We start from the raw sequence: 8,827 nt of genomic DNA on the forward strand, positions 1-8,827 counted from the left end.
GAGAAATCGAATATTTCTAATGTAACGCCTAAAGGGTCGCCTACCATTATGTCAGATTGTGACATGTGAGTTCAAATTAAAAAAAATATCTGACGAAATTAAATCGTGTGCAAAAAAAAAAGACTATGAATGAGGCTTTCTCCTCACTATGTTTTTATAACCTATGTTTTTATAACTTATCTGCAGAATGTTGTTGTCTGGAGCTCAAAAACAAGCAGTAACAGTCTTCAAATCAGAGACAGCCAAATGAACTTATCTTTCACAGACGCAATTTGGTTCCCGACGTTCACCAAAAAGAGCCGTTCGTTCGGGTACGACCACTATTATATAAAGTTATCGGCAAGCAGCGAGCGCTATAAATGCCAGTTAAGGTATAATTTAGGGATTAACTGAAGAAATACACTAAGGGAATTCTTCTACGTGCCTAGTGTAGCTAAACGAAAGAGTGGGGGTGGATTTGGACACAGACAGACGCTTAATTGTAAATCATGAGTCATCTGAGAGAGAAAATATTCTACGGTAACCATACTGTACTGAAGGCTTCAATATCCTTATTTTAATTTTACCTTTAAGGTCAATTGGGAATGTTATTACCTAAAGCTATAACATGAGATAGCAAGTGTATGACCATATTCAATATGGTGAATTAAGAATAAATGGGACAAATCTGCCTCTTTCGACATCTATCTAACATATTAGCCCAACACATGATACATTTCTGAAATCTGAAAGATGTTTTCTAACGCAGGTTAGATAAACTGTGACCCTTATTATAGTCCTAGTTGTACCTCAATGACAATTCAATGTTGTGGGATTAGGAAACATCTGAGGATTTCAGAAATGTATGGGTTTATAGCGAGAGAAGATTAAGATGGGCAAAAGAACACAGGCACTGGACAGAGGAACTCTGCCTAGAAGGCCAACATCCCGGAGTCCCCTCTTCACTGTTGACGCTGAGACTTGTCTTTTATGGGTACTATTTCATGAAGATGCCAGTTGAGGACTAGTTTTTCAAACTAGACACTCTAATGTACTTCAAATCAAAGTTTATTTGTCACGTGTGCCAAATACAACAGAAATGCTTACTTACAGGCTCTAACCAAGTGCAAAAAATGTATTAGGTAAACAATAGGTAGGTAAAGAAATAAAACAACAGTAAAAAGAAAGGCTATATACAGTAGCGAGGCTATATACAGTAGCGAGGCTACATACAGGCACCGGGTTAGTCAGGCTGATTGAGGTAGTATGTACATGTAGATATGGTTAAAGTGACTATAAATATATGATGAACAGAGAGTAGCAGTAGCGTTTAAAGAGAGGGTGGCGGGACACAATGCAGATAGCCAATGTGCGGGAGCACTGGTTGGTCGGCCCAATTGAGGTAGTATGTACATGTATTGTTCCCCCCCCCCCCCCTTTTCGTGGTATCCAATTGTTAGTAGTTAATGTCTTATCGCTGCAACTCCCGTACGGACTTGGGAGAGGCGAAGGTCGAGAGCCATGCATCCTCCAAAACACAACCCAACCAAGCCAAGCCACACTGCTTCTTAACACAGCACGCATCCAACCCGGAAGCCAGCTGCGCCAATGTGTCGGAGGAAACGTCATACACCTAGCGACCTGGTCAGCGTGCACTGCGCCCGAGTCACTAGTGCGCGATGAGACAAGGATATCCCTGCCGGCCAAACCCTCCCTAACCCCGACGACACTGGGCCAATTGTGCACCGCCCTATGGGCCTCCCAGTCAGCTGCGACAGAGCCTGGGCTCGAACCCAGAGTCTCTGGTGACACAGCTAGCACTGCGATGCAGTGCCTTAGACCACTGCGCCACCCGGGAGGGCATGAATGTATAGTTAAAGTGACTATGCATATATGATAAACAGAGAGTAACAGCAGTGTAAAAAGAGGGGTTTAGGGGGGCACAAAATGCAAATAGTCCGGGTAGCCATTTGATTACCTGTTCAGGAGTCTTATGGCTTGGGGGTAAAAACTGTTGAGAAGCCTTTTTGTCCTAGACTTGGCACTCCGGTACTGCTTGCCATGCGGTAGTAGAGAGATTTCTGGGGTGGATGGGGTCTTTGACAATTTTTAGGGCCTTCCTCTGACACTACATGGTGTAGAGGTCCTGGATGGCAGGCAGCTTAGCCCCAGTGATGTACTGGGCCGTACGCACTACCCTCTGTTGTGCCTTGCGGTCAGAGGCCGAACAATTGCTATACCAGGCAGTGATGCAATCAGTCAGGATGCTCTCGATGTTGCAGCTGTTGAACCTTTTGAGGATCTCAGGACCCATGCCACATCTTTTTAGTTTCCTGAGGGGGAATAGGCTTTGTCGTGCCCTCTTCCCGACTGTCTTGGTATTTTTGGACCATTCTAGTTTGTTGTTGATGTGGACACCAAGGAACTCGAAGCTCTCAACCTGCTCCACTACAGCCCCGTCGATGAGAATGGGGGCGTGCTCGGTCCTCCTTTTCCTGTAGTCCACAATAATCTCCTTAGTCTTGGTTACGTTGAGGGATAGGTTGTTATTCTGGCACAACCCGACCAGGTCTCTGATTTCCTCCCTATAGGCTGTCTCGTCGTTGTCGGTGATCAGGCCTACCACTGTTGTTTCGTCTGCAAACGTAATGATGATGTTGGAGTCATGACTGGCCATGCAGTCGTGGGTGAACAGGGAGTACAGGAGGGGACTGAGCACACACCCCTGGGGAGCTCCAGTGTTGAGGATCAGCGTGGCAGATGTGTTGCCTAACCTCACCACCTGGGGGCGGCCCGTCAGGAAGTCCAGGATCCAGTTGCAGAGGGAGGGGTTTAGTCCCAGGATCCTTAGCTTAGTGATGAGCTTTGAGGGTACTATGGTGTTGAACGCTGAGCTGTAGTCAATGAATAGCGTTCTCACATTAATGTTCCTTTTGTCCAGGTGGGAAAGGGCAGTGTGGAGTGCAATAGAGATTGCATCATCTGTGGATCTGTTTGGGCGGTATGCAAATTGGAGTGGGTCTAGGGTTTCTGGGATAATGGTGTTGATGTGGGCCATTATCCACCTTACAAAGCACTTCATGGCTACGGACGTGAGTGCTACGGGTCTGTAGTCATTTAGGCAGGTTGCCTTTGTGTTTTGGGGCACAGGGACTATGGTGGTCTGCTTGAAACTTGTTGGTATTACAGACTCAATCAGGGACATGTTGAAATGTCAGTGAAGACACCTGCCAGTTGGTCAGCACATACCTCTTGCTCAGTTGTGCACCAGGGCCTCCCACTCCTCTTTCTATTCTGGTTAGAGCCAGTTTGCGCTGTTCTGTGAAGGGAGCAGTACACAGTATTGGACGAGATCTTCAGTTTCATGGCAATATCTCACATAGAATAGCCTTCATTTCTCAGAACAAGAATAGACTGACGAGTTTCAGAAGAAAGTCCTTTGTTTCTGGCCTTGTTGAGCCTGTAATTGAAACCCACAAATGCTGATGCTCCAGACACTCAACTAGTCTAAAGAAGGCCAGTTCTATTGCTTCTTTAATCAGGACAACAGTTTTCAGCTGTGCTAACATAATTGCAAAAGGGTTTTCTAATGATCAATTAGCCTTTTAAAATGATAAACTTGGATTAGCTAACACACCGTGCCATTGGAACACAGGAGTGATGATTGCTGATAATAGACCTCTGTATGCCTATGTAGATATTCCATAAAAAATCTGCCGTTTCCAGCTACAATAGTCATTTACAACATTAACAATGTCTACACTGTATTTCTGGTCAGTTTGATGTTATTTTAATGGACAAAAAATATGCTTTTCTTTCGAAAACAAGGACATTTCTAAGTGACCCCAAATCTTTGAACGGTAGTGTAAGTACAGGGGGTCTCTAATGTAAACTGGATCTCTTTTCTCCTTTGGAAAAGCCTATAAGACTGTCCCACTTTAGCTACTCCATGCTGTCCTACTTTAGCTAGCTATGGTTGGTAAAGCAGGACAAATCAAAAAATGACAATGACAAAATTTAAACATAATATTGGCAACTTTTTAATGTGTTTTGATCCACCAGTATGCACATTTACATCACAATCTGGCACTGTGGATTATTTATGACGGTTTTATAACCTTAACATCAAAACAGAAAAAAAGCTATGTCACTGATCTTACCGTGTGTTTCGCAGGGTGAGCTTCCTGTTTGAAGCTTGCTCTGCCCATCTCTATGATGTCACACCAGTGAAGTGATGTGATTTGGATCATGTGGTGTCTCTGCAAGGGCTTAGTAACAATATTTTTGATTTTCTCTTGTCATACCAATAAATAAATGCATCAGGATTATGATGTCCCACTCTTTCCAAATTCACCCTACAGTGCATTCGGAAAGTATTCAGACCCCTTGACTTTTTCCACATTGTTGCATTACATAATTATTCACACACAAACAATACCCCATAATGACAAAGCTAAAACAGATATTGAGAATTTTTTTAGCAAGTGTATAAAATAAAAAACCCTGAAATATCACATTTACATAAGTATTCAGACCCCTTTCTCAGTACTTTGTTGAATCACCTTTGGCAGTGATTACAGCCTCAAGTCTTCTTGGGTATGACGCTACAAGCTTGGCACACCCATTCTTCTCTGCAGATTCTCTCGAGCTCGGGCAAGTTGGATGGGGAGTGTTGCTGCACAGCTATTTTCAGGTCTCTCCAGAGATGTTCGATCGGGTTCAAGTCCAGGCTCTGGCTGGACCACTCAAAGACATTCAGAGACTTGTCCCGAAGCCACTCCTGCGTTGTCTTGGCTATGTGCTTAGGGTCGTTGTCCTGTTGGAAGGTGAACATTCACCCCAGTCTGCAGTCCCGAGCGCTCTTGAGAAGGTTTTCATCAACAATCTCTCTGTACTTTGCTCCGAAAAACATCCCCACAGCATGATGCTGCCACCACCATGCTTCACCGTAGGGATGGTGCCAGGTTTCCTGCAGCCGTGACACTTGGCATTCAGGCCAAAGAGTTCAATCTTGGTTTCATCAGACCAGAGAATCTTGTTTTTCATGGTCTGAGAGTCCTTTAGGTGCCTTTTGGCAAACTCCAAGTGAGCTGTCATGTGCATTTTTATTGAGGAGTGGCTTTCATCTGGCCACTCTACCATAAAGGCCTGATTTGTGGAACGCTGCAGAGATGTTTGTCTTTCTGGAAGGTTCTCCCATCTCTGCCCGAATGACCATTGGGTTCTTGGTCACCTCCCTGACCAAGGCCCTTCTCCCCATTATTGCTCAGTTTGGCCTGGTGGCCAGCTCTCGGAAGAGTCTTGGTGGTTTGAAACTTCTTCCATTTTAGAATAATGGAGGCCACTGTGTTTTTGGGGACCTTCAATGCTGCAGAAATGTTTTGGTACCCTTCCACAGGGCTGTGCCTCGACACAATCCTGTCTCGGAGCTCTACAGACAATTCCTTCAACCTCATAGCTTGGTTTTTGCTCTGACATGCACTGTCAACTGTGGGACCTTATATAGACAAGTGTGTGCCTCTGTTTTTTTTTGCTATGTCATTATGGGGTATTGTGTGTAGATTGATGAAAAAAAAGATTTACTCAATTTTTAAATAAGGCATAACAAAATGTTGAAAAAGGGAAGGGGTCTGAATACTTTCCGAATGCACTGTATGTTAATTAAACCAAAAATATATATTTTGTGTATGTTGAAGAACATGAGGTAAAAGTCCTTTACATACATCAGATATGAAATCTTCGGTGGCATTTCGTTTCTAGTGAAAGGTTATTTTACCAAGAGAGAACTAAATATACCCCGTCATACAGTAGTAAACTGTAGAAAAACTTTCATAATCAGCAATGAGGTTTCAGAAAATAAAATACATATTTTTGAAAGGCCAAACCCTTTAATGCTTTCAAGTCCAATCCCTCGGTATTGGCTTAGAGTAAAGTAAAGGTGAGGAAGATATCGTATCTAACTATATCAATAGAAGGAACAGGGAAATAAGGAATGCAATACAGAATGGAAATACATTTGATACATTTTACTGTAGGGAAAGGGCAGTCATACGTATCTTGCAACCCTGCTTCAAACTAAGACCATAAGAATCCAGCTGTCTCGAATGGTAAGTGCTATCAGGTGTATGTCCCAAATGGCACCCTATTCCCTTATAGGTCACTGAACAGGGTGCCATTTGGGACGCAGGCAAGGGGTGTTCATCATAGCAAAGAAAGGGACTGACACCTTAGTGTTTGCCAGGGTGCATGCACTGTGAATATTGCTTTTTGTATCCTCTGTGCTTCATCGAGTAGAAGATAACTGCTTCATGTGTTTCAATAGAGGGCAGACTTATACTAATTTCACTTCCACAGTATGTACCTTGTACCTTCTAGAGGATCCTTGGCTGTAAATAAGGTATTTTCATTGACAAATAATCTGTTTGTTTTTTTCTAATCCAAATGTCTCCGCCTTAGCTTTAGGTCCATAGGCCTACAGGCCGGATGAGACTTTGTCTGCATCCCAAAATGGCATCTTATTCCCTTTTTATAGTGCTCTTCTCTTTATGGTGCCAATTATCCTCCATCTTTGGCTGAGTACCCATCGGCGTCCCATGCATCTCCCAAAAGGATATCACTCTGACCACTTCCTCTGTGCCTATAGTTTCCATACTGTCACAGTCAGTAGTGCTCCTGAGGGGCCTAGCACTGTTTACCTTAAATTGTATTTGATTTTATTTATAGTTTCCATGCTGCCACACTCCATTCTGGTTTCCTCCCAGTCCAAGAACAGGAGAGCTCTCAGGTCTATACTGAAAGGTACACAAACAACCTTCTCTCTGGCAAAGGTAAACAGAGCTTGGCCCCTCAGGAGCACTACTGACTTGAGTTTATATTATGGACCAGAGATGCGACTTGCACTTTTCAAGTTCTCCCAGTGCAGGCCGTGCACCCAGACCAAGCCTCCAGTTCAGATGTTTCTTTTGGATCACTCCGCACCTATCTATCAATCGCTGGCATTCCTTCAGCTGACGCTCAAGAAAAGGACACCGCAAGATGTGTTCCCAACTTCCCTCCCTGCATCCCTGGCTTACGGTAAATGCCTGTGTTTTATTGCTTTGGGGAAACTGTGAGTGGCACGTTGGAATGGCTGAGAAGGTCTCGTGGTGTGTACCTGCTGTGAGCTCACTAATACACCAGAGGGCCTGCTGAGAGAGGCTGGGCTACCCTCGTCACCCACCACCTGACACTTTTATATGTCTGTTCTTACCAGCAGCTTGCCTCACTTTGTTTTAATCTGCTGAGGTGGAAAATGTGTTACTGTTCTAAAATGAGCACGGCTAGCCCCTCAGTTCTAACTTCACAGAGGGCGGTGGTCAGTTGATATCTGTAACAGACGGCAGAGCAAAGAACACCCTGGCCTCCACCATGTAGCAAAGGTTTTTTTGTGATGCCATAGAGAGGTGCACATTTTTTGAATAATAGCATCTAACTGACATAACGCCGGCTGATGTTCACGTGTTGACCTTCATTTGTGAATTATGTTATCGATTGGTCTACTATGAGGCTCTACAGATGCACAAACATACAGGAAAGAGGAACATATTTGCTCTTGCGTTGCTGTGTACTGTCCAGTTTCACTGTAAAGCTGAACGACATTAGAATAGTTTACTATTCTCTCTCACCAACCTCCTTAAACTGGGATTAAGAGAGACTGGGGCATGGCTGGAAAATTCCTGGAGAGGAAAGCATGGAATGATTCCACACAAAACCCTGAGAGTGACCCTTTCATGTGGTGGTAAACAGTATCAGGCGCATTCTGCTGGCCTGAGCTCATTTCCAGACCTCCTCACATGGTGTGTACACACTCCTAATGTCCTTCCTTAGTCTGACACGCACTCACATGAAAGACTTCTTCCACACCCGTCCTGGTTACCCCAGTTAGCTACTGTGGTGGAACAAACATCACAGTGTTCGTGGGAGGTCTGATATCTTGCGCACCTCAACAGCTGCTTACTTGTATATTCTGTTGCAGGGAAAACATTACCATGACCACATGCAGCACAACATCAACACCGCTATTGTTGCCTAACTATAGCTGACTAATTATCCCAGTTTCCCTTTTAAGATCTTTTTGGTTGTTATATTGGAGTTGTAGCTACCTCTTCCTCTCACCATATGGGGAGGCTTTCCTCCGACATAGCCTTGATGAGACTATGTGAAAAGGTAATGAATGAAAACGTAATGTTTCTCATAACTCCGGCCCCGCCATAACACAGTAAAAATGAGGAGAGGAGTGGCTCACTCGCGCTCCGCTTCCTCTGACTGGGCGTCATGCCCGTCCCAGGACTATCTGCGTCTGCATCCCAAACGACACCCTATTCCCTATATAGTGCACGACTTTTGACCGCATCCCAAACGACACCCTATTCCCTATATAGTGCACGACTTTTGACCGGAGCCCTGTATGGGCACCTCATCCTTATGGGCCCTGGTTAAAAGTAATGCACTAAATAGGGAATAGGGTGCATCTATGCCCTGTCAGCTCAGCTCACTGCTCCCTCAATGTGGTCATGGCCCCCCCAAGTAAAGCAGATGGTGGAAGGTTAGCCTTTGGTCACTGGAAGGGTTCAATTCCTGCGTTTCGAAGTTGAGGCGAGAGAGCCGAACGTCTCTGACGGTGTCCTGGTTTCCTGGAGAACCTGGGTATCAAATATCAGTCGACCCCAGCCGAGCAGGTCTAGTTGTAACTGGGATGGGGCTGTAACACGGAGGGGAGGCCAGTGTGTTGGGGTGGTCTGAGGCTTTTCTTTTTTTTCCCTTTGTGTGCTCCTCTGATGAGACAGGTTATGGAGGGCAGTGTCATGCA

Source organism: Salvelinus fontinalis, chromosome 4 (assembly GCF_029448725.1).
Source record: "Salvelinus fontinalis isolate EN_2023a chromosome 4, ASM2944872v1, whole genome shotgun sequence".
Taxonomy (NCBI): Eukaryota; Metazoa; Chordata; class Actinopteri; order Salmoniformes; family Salmonidae; genus Salvelinus; species Salvelinus fontinalis.